Raw genomic sequence first — 25,142 nt, forward strand, 5'->3', positions numbered from 1 at the left:
ACACCAGAGTAAATGTTAATTTGAAATCCAGTTTAGTTCAGCTTCATTGTTACAAAAGCCCAAAGGAAAGTGGTTGAAAATCCACTTATTGTGTGAAAAAAAATAATTTCCTTTTCTATTGTAACTTATTGCACTTTACTGAAGAGTTAAAGTTTTACAGCATCACTGTCACATGTCTGGAAATGTGGTATGCTGCGCTTTGACTCTCTCATTTGCTGCCAGGCTTAAGCTTATTAGGGGGATGTATTATACTGGGGGCAATGATTCTGGCTTACATCCCAACCACCTATTTTAGTGATTTCCTGGTAAGAACATTTTCTTATATGCAGCAATCTAATAGTGACTTTAGCACAGTGTAATTCTCATCATTTAGATGCTGGTATTCAGAGCTGAGCTGCACTGCATTATAACCATTCACAGCCTTTTACAAAAAAATACTGCAGATAATACTGTGCGCTTGCAATTTGTGTGATAAAAAGAATGGGTCATGCTGCGCAAACACATTAAAGGGATGGAGAAGTATATTTCATACACTGATGTGCAGCTTATATAGGGTGGGGGTGTTGGATGTCCATGGTGCATGTCCTTTGTCCAGCTGATTTGTATAAATTACAGGAAAGATCCGAATGGCAAGTGATTTGGATGCTGCTGGATTCCCATATAGGACTTTTTGATAAAAGTTAACAATTATCATGACCATGTGTAATTTAGGATAGTTGGTCATTGTTAACTAATGGAGTTCAACTATAAAACTATGACTATGAACTATGTTATAATCTTGAAATTTTACAGTATGCCATGGATACATACATAATTTTGCTTCCTCTGTATGACATCTTTCCTGTGCCCCCTCCTGATATATTCTAAGATCCCCTCATTTCTATATTATCTGTACTCCTATATCCTACAACCCTTGTGTCCACCCTTGTGTTGACCACCTAACACTCTGTTCTCCCCTGTAACTTAATTTCAGGAGAATATTAGCACCTGTTTCCCCATATTTCCTACATACTATAGTACAAAATACTATCAATCTGTGTCTCCCCACCTTTATAGTACTATTAACCCAATTTTTCCTCCATCTTTACATGCATCTTATCTCCTATATCTCCTCTACTATAGTTTATGGCAAACAGTCACACTGTTGCAATGACATGGCTTCAGGGAAACATAACAAAAGTTAGAAAATGTTAACCAGTTTGCTGTTCCCGATGGCTGACACAACTGGACACTCTTGGCAAAGGCCCTATAGTATCTTATGGCAAATACAGACATTTAACAGCCAGAAATTCATTGCACAGAGAAGCAATTTATAGTAGAGACAAAAGATTTTTAAGATATGTTGTAACCTTTATATGATTTTACATATATGTGTGTGTGTATTGTAAGATAATTATGATTAATAGAACTGTATTAGTAAGAATGTCAAGTGACTTTGGTTATATAAATGACCTACAGTCAGGGCTGGGACAAGACATTTTGGTGCCCTAGGTAGACAAGACTATGGTGACCGCCACCCCATTAATATTTGCACCATGACAATGCCACCATATCTAGACCACCGATATATTGCATAAATAATAGGTACAACCAGACATATGGATTTAGCAAAATTAGAGATTTAGCAAAATACTTTATGTACACAAACTGTGCTGTATTAACTATGGAACTATATAGCTCTATCAAATACAAGCAACCAACCATAATAAATGAAAACACGTTCTGTGACCCCCATGGCATTTCCGGTATCGGCCGTAGTAAGGTGCACTATATATACAGTGCTGTGCAAATTAATTGGGACAAATTGGGACAAAGCAAGACTACAGTGCACACTTGGAATTCTGGCATGGAGCCAAATGGAATGTCCCTTCAAATTATGCATGAATGGCACAATAAAACATTCTTAAACATCTATGTATTTGGATGAATTCATTATAACATCAACAGGAAATAAGCTCCCCATACTATCAGCTGTAAAAAAGCCCCAAAACATCTGTTTGGTGTTTTACAGTTTGTTAAATATGATCAGCTCGCAACGGTTCATTTTTACTTCTTCTAACAACAATTGCTCTGTACCCTTGAACAAAAAGATGGGTTTCATCATTGAAAATTACCTTTTTCTACTAGTTGTCCAAGATTTATATTTGTATGTTTTGCCTTCATTGAAGATGTCAGAAGTTGGATTTTTACTGACTTTGTTGCCCTCCCACCAACTTTCAGTCAAATCGCAAATATCAATACCTACAGTGAAAAAGTCTCTTTGGAGGTCTTCACTTGTTTTTCTTGCAATAATTTTACTATTTCTGATAAGTCATTTTACTTTTCCTTCCACATTTCCTTTTTCGTTTTGGAGAAAATTATCGAGTTTCATTGTGTTTGTGAATTATTCTTGAAACAGTAGATGTTTCAATACCAACGTTGTATGCGATTTCTATTACAGTCAGACTTGTATGTTCAGTTAGAGTAATTATTCTAGTCCTCTTCCGTGGAGTAACATCCATTTTTACAGGCACGAATCACACTGAGAGAAAAAGTACACTAAACCACTCCTCACAGAAACAAGCTCTCAAATTAAGCTTAGGTGTTAGTTAGCTGTGATTTTCTGACTAAAACCAGTCAAACCATATTTTGTTACTGAAGGTTGTACACTCACACCTGTTCAATCAGTTACAATTGGTTTGAAACATAACCAAGTTACAATTTTACTCAAAATATGCTTTGTCCCAATTAATTTGCACACCACTGTACATCTACACTCACCGGCCACTTTATTAGGTACACCATGCTAGTAACGGGTTGGACCCCCTTTTGCCTTCAGAACTGCCTCAATTCTTCGTGGCATAGATTCAACAAGATGCTGGAAGCATTCCTCAGAGATTTTGGTCCATATTGACATGATGGCATCACACAGTTGCCGCAGATTTGTCGGCTGCACATCCATGATGCGAATCTCCCGTTCCACCACATCCCAAAGATGCTCTATTGGATTAAGATCTGGTGACTGTGGAGGCCATTTGAGTACAGTGAACTCATTGTCATGTTCAAGAAACCAGTCTAAGATGATTCCAGCTTTATGACATGGCGCATTATCCTGCTGAAAGTAGCCATCAGATGTTGGGTACATTGTGGTCATAAAGGGATGGACATGGTCAGCAACAATACTCAGGTAGGCTATGGCGTTGCAACGATGCTCAGCCTGAACCGTTGATACAAGGCAGGATGGATCCATGCTTTCATGTTGTTGACGCCAAATTCTGACCCTACCATCCGAATGTCGCAGCAGAAATCGAGACTCATCAGACCAGGCAACATTTTTCCAATCTTCTACTGTCCAATTTCGATGAGCTTGTGCAAATTGTAGCCTCAGTTTCCTGTTCTTAGCTGAAAGGAGTGGCACCCGGTGTGGTCTTCTGCTGCTGTAGCCCATCTGCCTCGAAGTTCGACGTACTGTGCGTTCAGAGATGCTCTTCTGCCTACCTTGGTTGTAACGGGTGGTGATTTGAGTCACTGTTGCCTTTCTATCAGCTCGAACCAGTCTGCCCATTCTCCTCTGACCTCTGGCATCAACAAGGCATTTCCGTCCACAGAACTGCCGCTCACTGGATGTTTTTTCTTTTTCGGACCATTCTCTGTAAACCCTACAGATGGTTGTGCGTGAAAATCCCAGTAGATCAGCAGTTTCTGAAATACGCAGACCAGCCCTTTTGGCACCAACAACCATGCCACGTTCAAAGGCACTTAAATCACCTTTCTTCCCCATACTGATGCTCAGTTTGAACTGAAGGAGATTGTCTTGACCATGTCTACATGCCTAAATGCACTGAGTTGCCGCCATGTAATTGGCTGATTAGAAATTAAGTGTTAACGAGCAGTTGGACAGGTGTACCTAATAAAGTGGCCAGTGAGTCTATATATATATATATATATATATATATATATGTATATATATATATATATACACACACACATATATATATATATATATATATACACACACACACATATATATATATATATATATATATATATACACAGCATTTTAAACTACCCCTTCACTACTAACAACATGCTCTCCTACTCCCGACTGTCAACATGCAAGTTCCCCCTCCCCACTGAAAACACACATACCTCCCCAATGACAATATATAAGCTTCCCCTCCCCAACAGACAACATTCAAGCTCCCCATTCCCCACTGACAACATCCAAACTTTCCCCGCTAACAAAAAACACACTGCTTCCTCCCTCACTGACAATACACATACACTACCCCCTCCCACACTGACAACATCCAAGCCTCCCTTCTCCCACTAACAACATTCAAGCTCCCCTGCTGACAATACACACACTACCCCATCCCCATCTACACTGACAACATGAAAGCTGCCCCTTTCCCCGGTTACAACAACCAAGCGCCCCTTCACCCATACACCCACCCCCTCCCTCACTGACAACACACACACTCCCCCCTCCCTAATGAATAACATTTCAGTCACTTACCTCATGTTAGCAGTCCTCCATGCAATCTGTTTCCGGTCACTGGACAGCCACTGTTGCACCCCGACTGAAAACCTATAAATAAGCTAACATATGGATAAATCATAAATAGTCTAGGCCTGTAAATCTCTTTAAGCCCAATTGTGTACGTACCTTGAACGCCAGTTTTTTGGCATGTTAAGCGAAAAAAAAAGATTACAATTTATGGCACATAGCGATGAAAACAAGACTTTTCTGTCCTTCTGCACCACTTTGAAAGAAGTGGGTGAAGCACAGGGAACAAGGCAAACCAGGGACACCTTGGCCATCCAAATTTACTATCCATCCCAGCTGAATTGTGCCCCAGCACAGGATTGCTATAGATTTTAATGCTAACGTGCATTCCAAGTGCTGTACCAGAATAATTGAGAGGTTGTAACTTAAAAATTCAGTTTTTCTTTTAAACGTATTTGTCCTGAAAAAAAGCCAATCCATTGAACTTGAAAAAAACAAAAAACTCTCATCGGAATGCGCACCTTGTTGCAAGGAAAAGACATAGGGGCAGATTTATCAAGCTGTCTGAAAGTCAGAATATTTCTAGTTGCCCATGGCAACCAATCACAGCTCAGCTTTCATTTTACCATTGCTCATGAATATTTTAAAGGGGAGCTGTGATTGGTTGCCATGGGCAACTAGAAATATTCTGACTTTCAGACAGCTTGATAAATCTGCCCCATAGTTTCTTTATTATTTAGAATTGCAGGGGTCAGATCCCACTGATCATAAAATGTCATGGCACTTGTTAGTGACATAAGACTGGGAATAGCCCAGTTTGTGTTAAGAAAGCCTTCAACATAACTGACGAGTTGATGATGTGTAGTAGAAGGGTGACAGATCTCTTGGGTACACGTCTGTTCAGTTTAGCATTCTTGTATTGTATTATGTGATTTTAGGATATCTCTAAGAGAACCAACATATAAGCACACATGAAACACAATTTTAAATATAATCAAAATTATATATATCTCATATACCACTTATTGATATCATTAGTGCTAAAAGATTTCTTACAGTATGGCTGCTCCTTTGTTGTAGAGCAGAAAAACATCTGTGTGTATAAGTTATGTCATCCTTGTCAAACAATTTTTTTTGTTGCTTTATCTCTGAAAAATAGAAGAAAATGATACTGGAAGTCTTTTATAAAATATCTTCCTAAAGCTCAATTTTTATACAAATTGATGCTCATCAATACCCTGTTGCCCAGCTTATTAGTACCTGAAAATTGTAATAGCCGGTCAGAGACTCAATACTGATAATTAAATTATGAAAGGTGTACTGAATGTTTATGTTTTTAACATGTGCTGTTTTTTTATTTTTTTTTTATGTTGATTTGTATGCATATCATTTTATGTCTTGAATCTTGATTGTTACGGCTATAGCAAATAAATTTCCCTCCAGGGACGATAAAAGTCTTATCTTATCTTAAAATAATATGCACAGATTTATTAAAATTGTTATTTTTTTCTCCACATTCACCAGAATCAAGGCAACAACATTTATTATAGAATGTGAAGAGTCAGATCTAGTTGAGGTGGTGACTCATGATGAGTAGACCTGCATAGTTTGTGTCCGTACTGAATTTCACAGGTTTGGCACCCATGTACTTGGAGCCTGAACAAGCATCACTATTCAGGATCCGGGTCTGCATTCTGGAATGAAACACAAAGCTGCTTGATTGACTGCTGAAGAAGCCAATCAAGCATCTTACAGTCTCTTAGGAAGTTCTCTTTAGGCATGCCAGTGACTGGCCAGACAGTACATGAGACACTTCAGTATAAGAGCAGGGTCACATGTCCAGACACCACTACACAAACAAGATAGCTAGGGAAAGGTTGCTGCTCATCACAGGGTCAATCATACAGACAGGGACTTTGGAAAAAACAGCAATTGCCCTTGTTAGGTGCATAGATGAGGGTCCTGTTATAGGGACAGGTGAAAATTTGAAATAATTGCCCTGCTCTAAAGAATGAAATGATATTTTACTAATCATCCTGGATTATAAAGCAATACTTACAAAGACTAGATAGGATTATTAGCATTTACTAAATTATCCATGGAGATCTAGGTCTTGGCCCTGTATAGTATTCAGCTCCAGAAAAATCTTGAATTATGCCTTAATTGCAAAGCACACATGAATACTTGCTTAAGTAATGTAGTGTCAAAGATTAGTGCACATCACTTAGTGCCTTAGGAAAGTTGTGTTGTCACAGAATAGTACACACGATTATGTGCATCACAAAAGGAATGTTGTCACAGAATAGCGCTGATCATTTTTTACATCATTACAGAAGTAAGTACAGTTGTCTCAGAAGACAGATTGCAGTAATTTTACTATTTATAATCTTTACACTTACCCACCCCCATCTTTAATTTATTTTTATTCCCTGACAACCCCTTTAAGAAGTAATATCATTAGGCCCTATTATTCATGTCTTTCTGTCTGTTACAAAAACTGCTGGTTATAAAATTCACACTATTGAATTCAATTTTTAAAAATGATTTTAATAGCAATTGACTAGTTACATATCTCATGTAAACTTATACTAATAATATCATTGCGTGACACAGGGCAATCAAAACAGTCATCACTTAACACTTCAAGGACCAGTTTATTGCATTTCTGTTTTACACTCCACTCCTTCCATAAATCACATTTGTTTAGATGGTGTGTTTCCTGTATTCTTTTGGTTCATAGAATCACTGCGATACCAAATTTATTCAGTTTGGATATGTCTTAATAGTTTTTATAAATTGTAAAAACGTAGCCAAGTCCTGCAAGCTATGTTTTGCCCATTCTTTGGTTTATGAGGCGGTGTAATTTGGCAATTATTGCAGGACAAGCTGACATTTTCATAGATATAATTTTGAGAACTGTAGAACCTTTCAAACTTTTATAGGTGACAAAATGGCAAAAAAAAATGTTTAATGATTAAAACATTTTTTTCTGTTGCAGTGTTAACCTCATGGGATTACAGTTTTTATATTTTGATAAACTGGACATTTTGGGATATGGGAACAACTAACATGTTAATAATTTCATTTGTTTTGTATGAATGTGCTTTAGGGAAAGGTATCACTCCTACATAGTGTTGAGTGGACCCCAGACCGATTCTAGCCTTTTTGTTGCCTGAGGCAAAAATTGAAACCCCCCCCCCCCCCCCTCTGATAATGCTACCTCATACACTAGTAGTCAGTCAATGACTCAGACATTAGTGACATCTAGTACCTTACAGGTGATGATATGCTCAATCAGCAAGAGGACTTCTTTACTATTTCTCCCAGCCATGGATTATCTCTGCTGAATCCACAGTCAAATATCTTCAGCTTCATGCAGCACAACTCCACACAGCGTTTTTGCGTTTTCGTTTTGCACTCCCAACCTTTAAAAATGATGTAATTGATTTTTCAGCCTTCTTCAGCATTTGGCAAGTCCGTACTACGATCAATTTGCTGCCCCCAAAAAGGGTCTACAATCTGCTGCCTGAGGCAGGGACTTCATACCGCCTCATGGCGGTAACAGCGATAGGCAGTAACGGTACCGCAGTTATAGACTGGTCAGGAGAGTAAACAGACAAAGTCCCATTACTGTAATAGTGAGCTGGAGCCAAGTGAGTTTATTCTATTTAATTTTTTTGTCCCGCCCCCAACTCAATTACCAGTAAGTATGGAAAATCACATTTAACATTTATCATCTACCTGTAGGATAAAATTAGTAATGTCACTAATGTTTCCTGGAGTACAATTCTTTTTCCTTCATGTTTATGATTACACTTGTAAGGCCGTGTTCACATTTCTGCAGGAACCTTCATCACAGAAACAGTCTAAAATCACAGACACAAGCAGTATGCATGACAATCTTGTCCAGTAACATTCACAATCAAGACCTGGATGGTCATTGGTGTCAAATGGCCATTGATGGTCAAATGTCATTAGTGTCTTTTTACGGATCTGGAACGTCCTTTATTTCTGTTCTTCAGCTCCTTTAACAAAGCAGAATAATAAAATAAAAACTATCCCAATCTGAACTCGACCTAGGATTGTGATGTAAATGCATTCATGACAGGCCAGATAGTGCTAGAGCAACTACTCAACTGTTACAATACTGTCCCCCCTGCTGGCAGCAAATATGTGTTTTAAGCATTAGTTCTTATAATTGTTTTTATAATGTAGATATCCAACAGGAAGTAGTTCCATTTAAAAGGCAATTGAGTTAAATTACACAAGAAAATAATTATGTCAGATTACCCTTTAGCAAGAAGAGCTAGCGGAGCAGCTAGGAAATCATTATTTCTGTTTATTTTAGAAAATCACCAAAAGTCAAGATATTTGTTGTCACACAATAAGAAGGGATAATTTATGATCTTTGTATCATTAGCTGGTGTATAATGTTTAGTTCCTGACAGTAAACAGAAGAACAAAGAAGAAATATCTATACAGAAGGGTGTATAAAGTATACATGCCAGGAAACTTTTGGACATTTTGGGGGTGATTTATCTTTGGCCATGAGTCATACACCTTTTTTTTTCACTTTACAGCCCTTCAGATTTATCTGAGATGAATCATGCTCTTTTGTGCTATTTTTATAAAGGGTGCAGTTATTACTGCATCTTATATCCTACAGTTGTCTCTGCCCGGTGGGATCTGGAATGTTCTTTCACTTTTAAGGCGCACCAACATCTTGAAGCCTGTTAAACTATAACATATAGAAGGTAGAAACCAGGCTTAAAAGTGCACAGCGAACTGGGTCTGAAAAAGTTGCAAAAAAGGCACAACTCTAGTCTTGCGCCAAAAAAACAGCAACGAGAAGAGATAAAAAGGAGGAAAACATGAAACAATCCCGTCTGAGTTTAGTCTGATAGGCCTATTAAACTGCAACCAATATTCCTAATGTGCAGAGCATTGGGCAGCAACAGAAGGTGAGTGTCTAAGTTTATTGTATGATACACCGACGAGCTGCATTGGGCATTTCATACTTAAGGGGGCTGCATTGGGCATTTCATACTTAAGGGGGCTGCATTGGGCATTTCATTATTAGGGAGCTGTAGGGCATTTCTTTTTTAGGGGGTTGCATCAGGCATTTCATTATTAGGGGGAGCTGCATTGGGAAATTCATTAATAGGGGGTTGCAGGGCATTTTATTCATAAGGGGAATGCAGAGCATTTCATTCTTAGGGGGATGCATCAGGCATTGCATTATTAGAAGGGCCGCAATAAGCATTTGATAAATAGGGGGGCTGATTATGTATTCCATAAATAGGGGGTCTGCATCAGGCATTTAATTACAAGAGGGACAGCTGTAGAACATTTCATTATGGGGGGCTCCATGGGGCATTTTTCTTGACTGGGGAAGGGCTGCATGGGGCATTTCATTATTGAGAGAGGCTGCTGGGCACTACATTAGGCACTACATCACATCAGCTGTGACAATGCATTTCCAACTTTAAAATTAGGGGTCTCAGCTTATAATTGGGATGAATTATTCTCGAGTATATACGATATATTAAAAAAGGCTCATAATGTTCCTTGTTAAAGATAAATCACCCCTGCAATAATTTACTTTCAGCAGACATTTAATTTCAATTAACATTTAGGCGGGTATTTATCAGGGCTTCTGTGTCACGCCAGTGTCATAGAAGTAATGAAATAATTGCAAATGCTAGCATATTACTAGGACCTGTGATTATTTCCCCCTTTCCACCACCTCCACACCAGAGGAGGCACAGGACATTGAGAGGTCGGCACAACCGGTAGGGAGTTGGCCGGCGCGTGGCTTACCTGTCTCTGGCCAATGCGCTCGTTTTCATATATGAAAAGTCACTGACTCTTTTAATTTCAGATAGGGCCTGGCATAGAAATATAGAAATAAACAATGCACAGATGCCTTTATTTGACTGTAATACAATTCATCACTATATACAACTTGTTCAGTGTTCACATTGTTTAGTATAAACTTATTACCTGTAAGTGTATGGATACCTGTAAACTGGATTCCAGTAAAATTCCAAGGAACATTGAATACTATAAACTTCTAGAGATTCTATAGAGCTTCTAGAGAAGTCATGTGACCTGGTAACACATTTACCACTAATGATCCTACTAGTATCATGTACCGTAAGTTAGATCACACTTCAGTGTATAGCAAATGCTATTACTGTATTTTACTACAGAATAGAGTTTTACAGCCAGTACTCCGTATTTGACAGCAATAAATGGATAGCCTGTGGTGTAGACAAGTTCACATCTAAAGTCTCCATTTTCACATGCTACAATTCAATATAAGAATGAAGCATTAAATTTATCACAGAGGATGTAGAACATAACTATTACTTAAGTAAAAGATTAAAGTTCATTTGTGTGGGAGGAAGTCAAATTTCATCTCTTTTTTCATTTTTTTATTTCCCTTCCTTAACCATTAACAGCATTAAGAGGGACCAACAAGAGGCCTAACATTATGTTCAGTCTATAATTTGGATCTTGCCACATTTATGGAGGGGTGGATGAATCGTATATTTGAGTGACTTGACCTTAATCTCCTTATGGCAGTTTAACTTTTGACAAAATACTGAAAATACTCACATAAGAGCTTGACTTTATCTGTAAATTGATAAACAGAGTTGAGATTATGGCTTTATATTCACTCGCTCGCTCAAAACAAAAAAACAACAACTGATTATAAGAAAATGAAGCTATTGACGTATGCATGGGACTCAAAGCTTTTACTAAGTACTTCAAATATTCTCAAGAATTCACAGCGAAGGTAAACTCAAGCTATTCCTTGCCCTGATTCGAACTCTAAAAAGCTCTTAAAAGACCAAAAATTGAAAACAGCTCGAACTTGGTAACTTAACCATATTTCATTACATAAATGCATAGTCCAAGTGATAATAGTGAACTTTTTAATATATTAAATCATTGACTGGCTCTATGTGTAAGTGTAACTGGTTTATCATGCTTAATATTGATAGGTCTATATTTCTAAAAAAAAGTTTAGTACAGCTGGACACAAAAAAATGCTATGCGTCAAGAAAAACAAGTTTTAACAACTCTGTTAAAGTCCAAATTGAGATTGGCGGTATTTGGTTCATAAAATATGGTTAGTATTTCAGCAGAACATTGCTTCGATTCCGTCTCACAGTATTGATCTATTATACTAAGTGTAATATGACTGTATGACTATTCACCTGCACTGAAAACATTATTGTAGTTCAAGATAGGGGTGCCATAAGGAATCAGGGCCTCTAAGCATCTAAGATGACTATGATACTGGCTGAATGTTTGGATCTCTGTGCACTGTTATCACCATTAGATAACTTTCTTATCTTATGAATTTGATTTTAAACATTTCATGTCATTTAACAAAAATGAGAATAGCTGTTGTGCATTTTTTGTGTATTGTGCCCTTGTTGCTATTATGCTTATTATAGTCTTCTTGCTTGTAATGTAGTTTCCTTCTTATGACTCATTAGAGATTACTGATCAGATACAATCAATATATAAAATTTTGATTAATACATAATACTGAAAGAAGAGTGATTTAAGGAGAGTTTCAGTATATTTAGAAGAGCACTTAGAGGCTTGAAATATGTTTGTAGGTTGTTCTGTGGCTTTTTGTGGTCACAGAAATAAGTTCACACATGTATCTTGAAATGTATCGGATTTTTATTTTAAACAGTTACACAGAAATCGTTTACTAATGATCGAGAGGAACCAAAAGTAAGCCTCCCTCATTTAATTACATTTTGTCCTTACTTTAAAATCCCAACTCCAAATATATCAATCAGAATAAATCCCTGCCTCAGTTCCATATCTCCTAACAGACTCTTTATTAATTCATAGAAAATTAAATAAACAAGCAAAATACTAAAATGGTAGCTTTGAAGAGCTACATAAAAGACTGACATTTTAGATAATTGGTAGTTACTTGGTCTGAAAATAAAAAAGTTAAAAGAGGGGAATAGTCGGTAGGAAAATATTTAGTTATAAAAGCTAATTAAATGAAACAGAGGGTCTTTGGTCCCCTACAAAGAAACAAAAAAGGAAAAGTTTTTAGTATGAGAAGTGGATGGGTTAAAGTGAAAGGAAAATTATTCATGGTCCAGCCAGACTGCAAACACGGATAATCTTTTATTTTGGTAACAATAATGCCATGTTAATGAATGTTAATGAATGTTAACTTATTTCCAAACATATGTAATTTCCGGTTTGTTTAAAGAGTTAAAACCAGCCCTATCTCATCAAAGAGAAAATCGGACTGTAACAACATTATGATTACAACACAAACAAATAAACGGCATGACATATGGAGCAAAAAGTCTCCTGAACAACTATAGGGTCCAATCAATTGGCATAAGATCACGTGATGCATGTTTCACATGTAAACATCTTATTGGGAGCCACCGGAACCAGATGATATTGTGGAAAGATAGTAGACCTGGTAAGTAAAGCTGAATATATATCGGACGCACAGTGAAGAAATACGACCTTCCGTAACTTGCGGCGGAGTCTGTTTGATTCCCAGTTTCTCTGTCTCAGACCAAAGGAGATAGAAAATGACTGGAATAAAACATATAATAAAAAACTTGGCACTCCGTTCAGTGATGCAAAACTTTGAATTTTACTGGTGCATAAAGTATACTAGTTACCCACATTGTCTCAATATAAAGAAGGAACTAAAGTACCGTTATCTCAAGAAGTGATATAATTAAAAAAAAAAATTCCCTTACTGTATGCTCCTAATGTTTCAATTCTTGGATGGATGTTCTAGGCGAATCATGATTTAATTCTCATTTCAGTATAGACGAAAGTATTTTATTCTCAGAAGATTTTCTAACTTTTCATAAGACCCAAATTTATGTTAATGTTTTTATTCTATAGTATGGGACTGCATGTCACTCCACCAGATATATTTAAAGGCTGCTCATGTAGAATACCAGTCCATTCACAAATATAATAAAAAACGGCACTCCACTCAGTGATGCAAAAATTAGAATTTTACTGATTCATAAAGTATAACAATCCAAATTCATGGAATGTGTGGAAGAAATGGGGTCACTTAATGGATATTACTCCACTTAATGGGGATCCGAAAAATTGTGCTCATTGGAAATTGGATTGTTGATACTTCATTTTTACTTTATTTTATTTTTTCTATTCATTCTATTTTTACTTTGTGGACGCTATACTTTCAAATTCATGGAATGTTTTGTTCTGAACAGTAGACCTTCTTCAGACACAGGGTTATATAGCCTTGGGGCTATTTCCTGGCAGTGCTTACTGCCTTACCTACCACCTGGCTCCGCATACCGGCTTACTTTTACTCCTGTTGACACCTTGCAATCCTTGTCTGAAGTAGGTTTACTTTTCAGACCAAAACATCACATGAATTTGGATTGTTATACTTTATCCATTGGTACAATTCTAATTTTTGCATCACTGTATTGAGTGCTAAGTTTTTTTATTATATTTGTGAATGGACTGGTATCCTACTTGAGCACCCTTTAAATATATCTGATGGAGTGACATGCAGTGCCATTCTATAGAATAAAAACATAAACATAAAATTGGGTATTATGAAAATCTTCTGAGAATACAATACTGTCTTTGATACTGAAATGAGAATTAAATCATGGTTTGCATAGAACATCCAAGAAATCCAAGAAATGAAACATTTGGAGTATACAGTAAGAAAATGTTTTTTTTTTAAATTACATCACTTCTTGCGATAACGGTGCCTTAGTTCCTTCTTTAAATTCTTCCTGGTTATTCAGAAGTTATGCAAGATTGCCACATCTTATTGGTTTATATATTTGTTAAATAATCAAGGTGCTTATGCAATGCGCATTTCCTACGTCTTTGGCCGCTCCTGACATTTTACGAGAGATATCATATAGATCTTCTGTAAACCTCCATTTGAATTTCCTTATTGTTTGCCGACATAAGATAACATTTCATGTATCTAATCATATATACCTCTTTGCAGGAGTTGCAGTTGACATAACTTCGAATTGGGAAATTTTAGTCTCCCTCGCTGATCATGAAAAACTTTTTCTTGTTTTCTGCATAATTGCATGTAAAAACCCTGTACCAATAACCAGGATTCTTTAGTCTTCATTTTTAATAGAGACACATTACCCAATAGTTGTCCCTTTGATAGAATTTTCTCAAGGATCGAGTCCACATTTGTGGTGCAAACACATCTTAAATACCTGTGCAAGCAGTTTTCACTAGAAAAAACGTACAAAGTCCGACAGAAAACTGGCGCAAAGCCCTTAGTAAATATGCCCCATAGTCTTTGTTTTTCACGCTGTTTTTAACTCTATTAAGTGCCCATTCCAGATATTGATGGTCCTGCGTCCAGGGACATCATTTATCAGAAGTCTGGCGCATGATGTCACATGGGAGGAGGTGTTTAGTTTTACAGTTATCATAAATACATTGTAAGGGGTTAGTCTCGGGATCGTCGTCTCCTAAGGTAGATGGGCACAATTCATCAGCATTCGGGTACAACTGACCGCAGCCAGCTTTATCCAGCAGTAATACAAAAAAAAGAAAACATGAAAATAAAGCCTATGCCTCTCCGGCACTAACTACACATTGAGGTTCCCTACCTCACCAGGCGCTGGCCTACTGCCTGGCACCACAAACACTCCCGGAATCAGTTCACTGCCACAGCTCCACAGGCCTGGGAAGTCTGCACCAGGTACTTGTGCAGGACTTCCAGCTGGCTGCAAATTAAACTTAATCAGACAGATCCAACTTTCCCAGGTCAGCTTTTCCTTGGGCAAAATACACCTTTAATGCCCAAAATCTGCTTCAGTGGCAGCTACCCTGCCACAACATGTAATCTGAATTTTACTTCCCCCACAAAGACAGAGGCAGCAAAAAAACCATCATAAAGAGGTTGTTCACCTCTGCAAATAAATGTTATTGGTTATACAATGAAAAATTATTCAATTTTTCTACCTACTTTCTGTATTAATTCCTCATATCTTTCTCGATCTCTGCTTTCTGTTATTCTGTAGGAATCTTCATTGTTTACTTCCTACAGATAAAAACCAGTCCATTATGATGTTACACAGGTGAAAAAATCTATGGTCTTGGTACATGGCAGAAATCAGAAGGGAAGCTCTGTTTTCACCAGATAGGAAACGAATAAGCCCCAAACATAGTGCTGGGCAGAGACCGGCATGACTGGGGCTTGGAAAAAGCGTATTAGCTTCTTTAAATGATGCGAGTGCTGTAGCCTATCAGGAGAAAGTGTGGGAAGACATGTGGAAGTCAGTTTGGTGAGCGTTCTAAGGAGAGTAAGTCACTCACCTCAGCTCTCTTGTGATGGCCTCCACGCAGGATTTATTGACACAGCTTGCTGCAGCAGCCAGTGATTGGGGAGAGGACTGGTTGCGGGAGGCAATAAGATTGTCAGCTGACAAAGCAGGCACAGAGCAGCCGGCCAGGAGGACAAGGATGCTGCATTGTCCAAGCCCTGAGTCGGGTTCACCGCAGCAGCCCCTCCAGGGACCCTCCAAGTTGGGCACTGCGCTCATCTGCCTAGACATGGCTGTCCCTGCAAGAGAAGAATCTATAAAGGTGCCTGGGCCCTGCGGCAGGAAGTGGGAGGTGGCTTGACAGTACTGCACTGTCAGCTTCCTGTATGACAACAGGATCTACCATTTATACAGCCGCAGGTCCCTCTGGTGATGTTCTGGTCAGAGGTCCTGCCAGACAGCAAACAGAAGAGCTCCCAGGTGGCCGGGTTCCATTCAGAGAGGTTCAAGGCAAGCTGCAGGCAGCAGGCTCAGTGCCCGTGTTCCTATATCAGGTGGGCGGGCTAAAGTCAACTGGCCTTGAAGAATTTTACAACAATCGGGTTGTATGGAATGGCTTCTACAGGGAATACGCAGCAGATTGTATTTGAGGCAAGTGTCGGGGAGCGAAGTGGTGTGGGAGCATCCTCCAGTCAGCTACATGGACAATCATCTGTATTATGGCAGGTCAGCAGGGACTATGTTGGGGTGTCGGACAGTGACAGCCTGCTTTTTGGTTCAAAACAGAGATGTCCAGATTTGGGGTGTTCAGCTGGCAGGACTTCAGCTTCCGAGCAGCTTGGTGAATATGGTTCTTTGTCATGTCTGTTTCCTCCTTATCTTATGTCCCAATTTGCAAGCAATAGGCGTGAAGGGGTAGTAGAGAGTATACCGGTTAGTGTGCCTGAGAGTACGGCAGAGGCTGAGGGCGGACGGGAGTTACCTGGTAGGGTACTGTTAGAATATTGTGATAGGGGTCTATTGCAGTTGCCAGTGGCAGCTTGGGTTCTGGGTCCATGGCGAGTTGCGGTGTTAGCACAGAGAGTTCAGTGACACGTAGAGAGGTATGAGTCAAACTAACCGTCCAGACTAAAAAGGAAAAGGAGGATAGTGTGAGGTTGGATGATAGAGCGAGGGGTGAGGTTTATGTTTGTTTTGACGGTCCCACCTTTAGAAGGAGGTAAAAGAAAAGATATGGAAGGATGAATATGTTGAAATATTCTCCAAACTGCCTCTGGAAAAATGTTATCTTGATAAAGTAAAAAAGATGGGAGTAAAAAAAGAGGAAGAGGATAAGCGTAGGTGGCGGCTGATTCCTCAAACTTTTAATAATTGGTGGCGAGCTTTTGCTATACTCGTGACTGTTATAGGGGAACAGAGAATGGCTTTGACCATTTCTGCTGTGTAGATGCGATAGGTGAGGCTCATCGTGATTATGGGAGACGAGTTTGGCTCCGTAATAATGAGCAATTTAGACACCGCATAGCAATTAGACTTGCTATTAGATGGGACCAGAAAGATAAAGGTCTTTAGTTTAGGGTTTTCAGCCCAAAAAAGTTTGGCATTCCTTTCGGGAGTTTCCGGCTTATTCGGGACCTCAGGATCGCATGGGAGTCAACAGGCGGTTAGCAGGTCTGGTTTGTGCTGGCAATATAACGAGTGCCAGTGCCAGTTCAGATTTATTTGTAAATTTAAACATGCCTGCTCAGCTTGCAGAGGTACCTCACATGTAGCGGCAAAGTGTTATAGAAAGGGAAAGTGCGAAGATCCTTGAGGTACTCGAGGTACTGTCCCGCCCCTATGGGCGCTGCTGCTTACAGAGAGTGGATACACTCTAGTGGATGTAAAATATTTTTTTATTTGGAAACACTACACGTTTTGGATCCGGACCGGAGCCTTCGTCACGTGTTCATGTACCACCCTTTCACCCCTGTGTGGTATAACCCACAATTACTGGAGTTCTTCAGATTGGATGGGGTTCAGTCCCAGGCAAGACTTGGCATAAATGCAGCTCGTGAGTTGATCCGTGGATCTTTGGCTTATGGGACATGGAAGGTCTATGAAGCTGCTTGGCAGGAATAGAAAGTATGGTCGGGTAAATTTGCAGGATTGCAGAGTGATAAGGATAGGATTGGAGCATTGTTGTGTTTTTTGGGAGAAGCTGCAGAAAAAGGTCGGTCCGTGTCCCAAGTTAATAGAATTTTAGCAGGCATTGCTTTTGATTTTAAGTAGCAGGGATTGCAGGATGTTACCAGGGCTTTTCAGGTGCAGCAGGCATTACGTAGTTTTTCAAGTGGGGGAAAGTTAGCTTAAACAGCCACCGTCCAGTTATTTTTGCTATCTTAACTGGTCTGGCGATAGTGGTTGTGGAGACATGCGTTAACCAGCATGAGGTGTCTTTATTCAGACTGGCATTTTCCCTAGCATTTTGTGGCAAGTTGCGAGTGGGGCAATTGGTGTAACCATCCAAGAATAGGACCAGGGGACGGGGGGTGGGTGATGTGGTTAGGGGCGGAGGGGTCATTGAGTTGTGGATCAGGAGATCTAAATCTGATCAGCATGGCCACAGGTGGGGACTCAGTTATTAAGTGGGTCCATGGGAATCTAATAGATATGTCATACATCCGTCCTTAGTGTAATGCACAAATTGATTCGTCAGGTTTCTGTTAGGCGGGTGTTGTTAGAAGTTTTTTAAAAAAGGGGTTGATGAACATGTTTTATTTGAGATTGGTCTGGATCTTCGGACATTCGTTTGTACATTGGAGAGCAATTAGTTCAGATGTAAGACAGAACGGCAGACAGCTCAGTTTTCCTAGGGAGGCAGCGATTGTTCGTTGGCTGGGTTTTCAGGGCATGAGTTGGTGTAATGTGCTGTCTCAAATTTGTAGGTTGGCGGGTTTGGACAGGCCCCCGGATATTTTAGTGTTACACATAGGTGGTTTGGACATTATATTAAGCACAATATGTTGAGATTGTGGGTGTTGCATCCTAGGGTGTTGGTTGTTTGGTCAGATATCGTTCCACGTTTTTCATGGCCAGTCAGTGTAAGGAATCAATAAGGTGAGAGTGAAGTTAAATCAAGCTGTTGCTGGTTTTGTGTATAGAAATGGGATAGCATTGGCCTTAAGGGGGGCGTCACATGCTCAAGGTGTCAAGGCATGTGTGCTGTGGCGTATAGATGGTTCCTAAAGTTGGTGGTGAAATTGGAAGGGAGGTGAAGTCACAGGGCCTGGCCCACCTCCAGATTATTGGAGACTCTGATTAATGGGCATGCGCCTTTGGGAGGAGGTACTCAGACGGAGTCCCGAAGCATATTTCTGGAATGTGATGAGCCACTTAACGTGGCTGATGGAGCCTCTGAGGGGGTCGTCACATTCAATATGGAACATTTAGCGCACATGGACCATTTTTGGGCTTCTAGAACCCACTACCATATTAAACAATGTTTTCATTTTTTCCTGTTTGTTAATAAACCATGGCTGCTGTGGCCAAAGAAACAATTATGGGGGTTTAATTTCAAAGAAAGTTGGTCATGGTGGCTGCTAGGGGTTGTGAGGAGCAGTATTGACAATACCCAGTCATGGTTTTTGGGTGTGTTAGAAGAGCCCCTGACATAGCAGTACAATAGAAACACCCAAGAAGTGATCCTATTTTAGAAACTATACCACTTAAAGAAGTTATCAAGTGTTGAAATGAGTATTTTAACCCCCGAGGTGCTGGTCTATATGTAAGATATATTGTTCTCATGCCAGTAGAGACTATGACCCCAAACATCACTATATTTCACAGATTTTTTAATAAAGCCTCTAAGCTAAATTAGTAGATTCCCTGTAGTGTATAAGGATCTAACCTAGAAATAGTTAAATATAGCCATTATTATCAGCTGCATTCAAAGTAATAACCACAATGTTTTATGTGTCTTTCTAAGCCCAAGATAATTCTTAAAAACCAGTAACATTACAGATAACCTTAGAAAAGATCACACCTCCAAACAAACTCCACTAATCTTGTAGTGAAAGCTATTTGTAAGATACATGATTCTACCTAGCCTCCTATCACCTTTACACCATCAAGAGATTAACATTCATCAGAGGTCAATCAAAGAACAGATAGTAATATTTCATATTTCAGGTCTTTAACGGCATAGACTCCCCCTGCAGCATTGATATTAGTGGCGTGGGATGCTGGAGGACGCTGGGTATTTAAACAAAAATATACACACATATTGATTTGTTCACTGAACTTATGAATGCAGAATTGAAAAGCCTGCCACGTTACAGTGATGAGATGTCTAAAAATGTTACTTTTGTTAATTTTGTCATAAAACCATGGGACAAGAGCAGTATCATTGTGCCCATGAACCATGCAGACTATGTTCAAATGAGCAAAAATATGCTGCGTGATACACAATGTAACAGTTCACTCTGGTATAATCCGACAATCCAATTAAAAAAAGAATTGGAAGTCATGCTTGCAGAAGTGTCACCAGCAAGGCTTATAAGTATGGATGAAGCAAAATTTTTTATGACCCCAGCAGCGGTGGGTGGCGATACACATGGGGTTTCTGCCCCAGCTCCCCAACATAGATGGACCACTTGCTTTATCGGATAATTGATTGTATTGTTCATGGCTGATTGATTATTATTGATATGTTTTGCTTTTTGAGCACCTGCACTATGTGAAAAGTTTACTATTAGAGATGTGCGAACATACTCGTTCGAGCATTAGAGTACTCGAAACTGCTCGTTGCTCGGACGAATACTTCGCCCGCTCGAGAAAATGGCAGCTCCCGCCATTTTGCTTTTTGGCGGCCATAAACAGAGCCAATCACAAGCCAGGAGACTCTGCACTCCACCCAGCATGACGTGGTACCCTTACACGTCGATAGCAGTGGTTGGCTGGCCAGATCAGGTGACCCTGGAATAGACTAGCCCCTGCCTGCGCTGCTCGGATCATTCTGTGTCTGGATGCCGCTAGGGAGAGAGCTGCTGCTGGTCAGGGAAAGCGTTAGGCTGTTCTATTAGAATAGTGTTAGGCAGGAGTGATTCTACAAGAACCCAACAGCCCTTCTTAGGGCTACAATAACGTTATACTTTTTTTTTTTTATTTGCAGCTGGTACCATATTGTGAGGAATTTGCAGGGGGACTTGCTACCGTTGTGTTTAGCTCTTAGTGACACACACCTCAAACACCAAAGTGGGAAAATTTATTAGGGGTTTGATTTCAATTAGGCACAGTCTGCCATTTACTTTTTATTTTACATTTATTTTTTCATAACTCAGCGTCATCTCATCTGGCATAGCAGTGTGCTTTCATACTTGGCTAGAAAATAGCCATAGGAGAATCCAAACGGCTTACTTACGCCTACAATAGCGTTATATATTTTATTTCTGGTTGATCTGCTGGTGGCTGTCCTTGCTGCAGTGCATCTACTACCAAATTGTGAGGAATTTGTAGTGAGACTTGCTACCTTTGTGTTTAGCGCTTAGTAACGCACATATCCATCGCAAAGACCGAAATGGGAAAATTTATTAGGGGTTTGATTTCAATTAGGCACAGTCTGCCAGTTTCTTTTTATTTTACGTTTATTTTTTTAATAACTCAGCGTCATCTCATCTGGCATAGCAGTGTGCTTTCATACTTGGCTAGAAAATAGCCATAGGAGAATCCAAACGGCTTACTTACGCCTACAATAGCGTTATATATATTTTATTTCTGGTTGATCTGCTGGTGGCTGTCCTTGCTGCAGTGCATCTACTACCAAATTGTGAGGAATTTGTAGTGAGACTTGCGACCTTTGTGTTTAGCGCTTAGTGACGCACATATCCATCGCAAAGACCGAAGTGGGAAAATTTATTAGGGGTTTGATTTCAATTAGGCACAGTCTGCCAGTTTCTTTTTATTTTACGTTTATTTTTTTAATAACTCAGCGTCATCTCATCTGGCATAGCAGTGTGCTTTCATACTTGGCTAGAAAATAGCCATAGGAGAATCCAAACGGCTTACTTACGCCTACAATAGCGTTATATATTTTATTTCTGGTTGATCTGCTGGTGGCTGTCCTTGCTGCAGTGCATCTACTACCAAATTGTGAGGAATTTGTAGTGAGACTTGCGACCGTTGTGTTTAGCGCTTAGTGACGCACATATCCATCGCAAAGACCGAAGTGGGAAAATTTATTAGGGGTTGGATTTCAATTAGGCACAGTCTGCCATTTACTTTTTATTTTACGTTTATTTTTTCATAACTCAGCGTCATCTCATCTGGCATAGCAGTGTGCTTTCATACTTGGCTAGAAAATAGCCAAAGGAGAATCCAAACGGCTTACTTACGCCTACAATAGCGTTATATATATTTTATTTCTGGTTGATCTGCTGGTGGCTGTCCTTGCTGCAGTGCATCTACTACCATATTGTGAGGAATTTGTAGTGAGACTTGCGACCGTTGTGTTTAGCGCTTAGTGACGCACATATCCATCGCAAAGACCGAAGTGGGAAAATTTATTAGGGGTTGGATTTCAATTAGGCACAGTCTGCCATTTACTTTTTATTTTACGTTTATTTTTTCATAACTCAGCGTCATCTCATCTGGCATAGCAGTGTGCTTTCATACTTGGCTAGAAAATAGCCATAGCAATAGGATAGCATCGTTTGGTTTTAAAAACTAAAAAACACAAAAAAAAAAAAACACAAAAAAAAGTTAAAAAAAAATTAAAGTTATAACTTTCATTTTCAAAATGTTTAACCCGAGGGCTAGGGGTAGAGGACGAGGGCGGGGACGTGGGCGTCCAACTACTGCAGGGGTCAGAGGCCGTGGTCCTGGGCGGGGTGAGACACCACCTGCTGATGAGGGAGCAGGGGAACGCCGCAGAGCTACACTCCCTAGGTTCATGTCTGAAGTTACTGGGACTCGTGGTAGAGCACTGTTGAGGCCAGAACAGTGCGAACAGGTGATGTCGTGGATTGCCGACAATGCTTCGAGCAATTTGTCCACCAGACAGTATTCCACGCAGTCCACCCATGTCACCGAAATCGGCACTCCTCCAGCTCCTGCACCTCAGCCTCCTCCCCCCCAGTCTGCCCCCTCCCAGGAAAATTTGGCATTTGAACCGGCATACTCTGAGGAACTGTTTTCTGGACCCTTCCCACAGTCACAAACCACTTGTGCGGTTGCTGCTGAGCAATTTTCCGATGCCCAGGTTTTCCACCAGTCGCAGTCTGTGGGTGATGATGACCTTCTTGACGTAGTGGAAGAAGTGTGTAAAGAGGTGTCCGACGATGAGGAGACACGGTTGTCAGACAGTGGTGAAGTTGTTGTCAGGGCAGGAAGTCCGAGGGGGCAGCAGACTGAGGGATCGGAGGATGATGAGGTGACAGACCCAAGCTGGGTTGAGAGGCCGGGTGAACACAGTGCTTCTGAGACGGAGGAGAGTCCTCGACCAGAACAGGTTGGAAGAGGCAGTGGTGGGGCCAGACGGAGACGCAGGGCCAGAGCAGGTGCATCAGCGCCAAATGTTGCCCGTAGTCAAGCTCCCGTGGCGAGGGCTAGATTTTCAGAAGTCTGGAGGTTCTTTAAAGAAACACCGGATGACCGACGGACTGTGGTGTGCAACCTTTGCCAAACCAGGATCAGCAGGGGTTCCACCACTACTAGCTTAACTACCACCAGTATGCGCAGGCATATGAATGCTAAACACCCCACTCAGTGGCACCAAGCCCGTTCACCTCCGGCCGTGCACACCACTGCTCCTTCCCCTGTGTCAGCTGATAGTCAGCCCCCTGCCCAGGACCCTGGCACAAAAACCCCATCGTCGCCTCCACGATCCTCCACAGCATCCACCAGCGTTCAGCTCTCCATACCCCAGACGCTGGAGCGGAAACGGAAATATAGTGCAACCCACCCGCACGCCCAAGCCCTTAATGTCCACATCTCCAGATTGCTTAGCCGTGAGATGCTGCCCTATAGGCTAGTAGAGACCGAGGCCTTTCGCAACCTCATGGCCGCCCCTCGGTATTCGGTCCCCAGCCGCCACTACTTTTCCCGATGTGCCGTCCCAGCCCTGCACCAGCACGTGTCAGACAACATCATCCGTGCCCTGACCAACGTCGTTTCTGACAAGGTCCACCTGACCACGGACACGTGGACGAGTGCTGCCGGGCAGGGCCACTATATATCGCTGACGGCACATTGGGTTAACTTGGTGGAGGCTGGGACCGAGTCTGACCCTGCGGCTGGTCATATACTGCCGACGCCGAGGATTGCGGGGCCTACCTCGGTCCAGGTCTTTCAGGCATACTATGCCTCCTCCTCCTCCCACCCCTCCTCCACCTCCTCCTCCGAACTACCATCCGTGGGCATGGCGCCATCAGTCGCTAGCTCTAGGCACAGCAGCAGTGCCGTCGCTAAGCGACAGCAGGCGGTGCTCAAACTGCTGAGCCTAGGCGATAAAAGGCACACCGCCCAAGAACTATTACAGGGCATCACGGTGCAGACTGATCTGTGGCTGGCACCGCTGAACCTGAAGCCAGGCATGGTTGTGTGTGACAACGGCTGTAACCTGGTGGCGGCTCTGCAACTCGGCAGACTGACACATGTGCCATGCCTGGCCCATGTGTTAAATCTGATAGTTCAGCGTTTCCTCAAGACATACCCCAATCTGTCTGATTTGCTCACGAAGGTGCGCCGCATCTGTGCGCATTTCAGGAAGTCCAGCACAGATGCTGCCACTCTCAGGGCAGCGCAGCGCCGCCTCCAACTGCCCGCTCACCGACTGTTGTGCGACGTGCCCACGAGGTGGAATTCAACATTAACCATGTTATCCAGAGTTTACCAGCAGCGCAGAGCGATTGTAGACTGCCAGATGTCAACTTACACCAGCACTGGTAGTCAGGTCAGTCAGCTTCCTCAAGTCTACAATGAGGAGTGGACGTGGATGTCTGATATCTGTCAGGTGCTGAGTAACTTCGAGGAGTCAACAAAGATGGTCAGTGGCGATGCCGCCATCATCAGCCTCACCATCCCGCTGCTTGGCCTGTTGAAAAACTCTCTGATCAGCATGAAGTCGGAAGCTTTGCGCTCGTCACAAGAGACGGGGGAAGAAGATTCCCTTGTTGATAGCCAAAGCACCCTTAGGTCTGTTTCTCAGCGCATATCGGAGGAGGTGGAGGTGGAGGAGGATGAGGAGGAAGAGGAGGAGAATGTTGGCGAGACACAAGAGGGGACCATTGTTCAGTCCTTCACTGTTCAGCGTGTATGGGCAGAAGAAGAGGAGTTGGAGGAGTTGGAGGAGGAGGAAATGGACAGTC

At 41.1% G+C, this 25,142-nt stretch overlaps 1 long non-coding RNA gene across 2 annotated transcripts in view; it reads right to left on the reverse strand.

Annotated features, from left to right (window-relative positions):
* The window catches only part of LOC140120584 (uncharacterized), a 55,420-nt gene that overhangs the window by 14,402 nt on the left and 15,876 nt on the right, over positions 1 to 25,142 (reverse strand). The window contains exon 3 of one of the 2 annotated variants that reach the window (XR_011853887.1): positions 12,919 to 13,087. The exons of the other annotated variant lie outside the window; for it this stretch is intronic. This is a non-coding gene — a long non-coding RNA (uncharacterized lncRNA). Of the gene's footprint in view, positions 1 to 12,918; positions 13,088 to 25,142 lie in introns of those variants that run through there. 2 annotated transcript variants of the gene reach the window in all.

The sequence above is a fragment of the Engystomops pustulosus genome, chromosome 3 (assembly GCF_040894005.1).
Source record: "Engystomops pustulosus chromosome 3, aEngPut4.maternal, whole genome shotgun sequence".
In the NCBI taxonomy this organism is placed as follows: domain Eukaryota; kingdom Metazoa; phylum Chordata; class Amphibia; order Anura; family Leptodactylidae; genus Engystomops; species Engystomops pustulosus.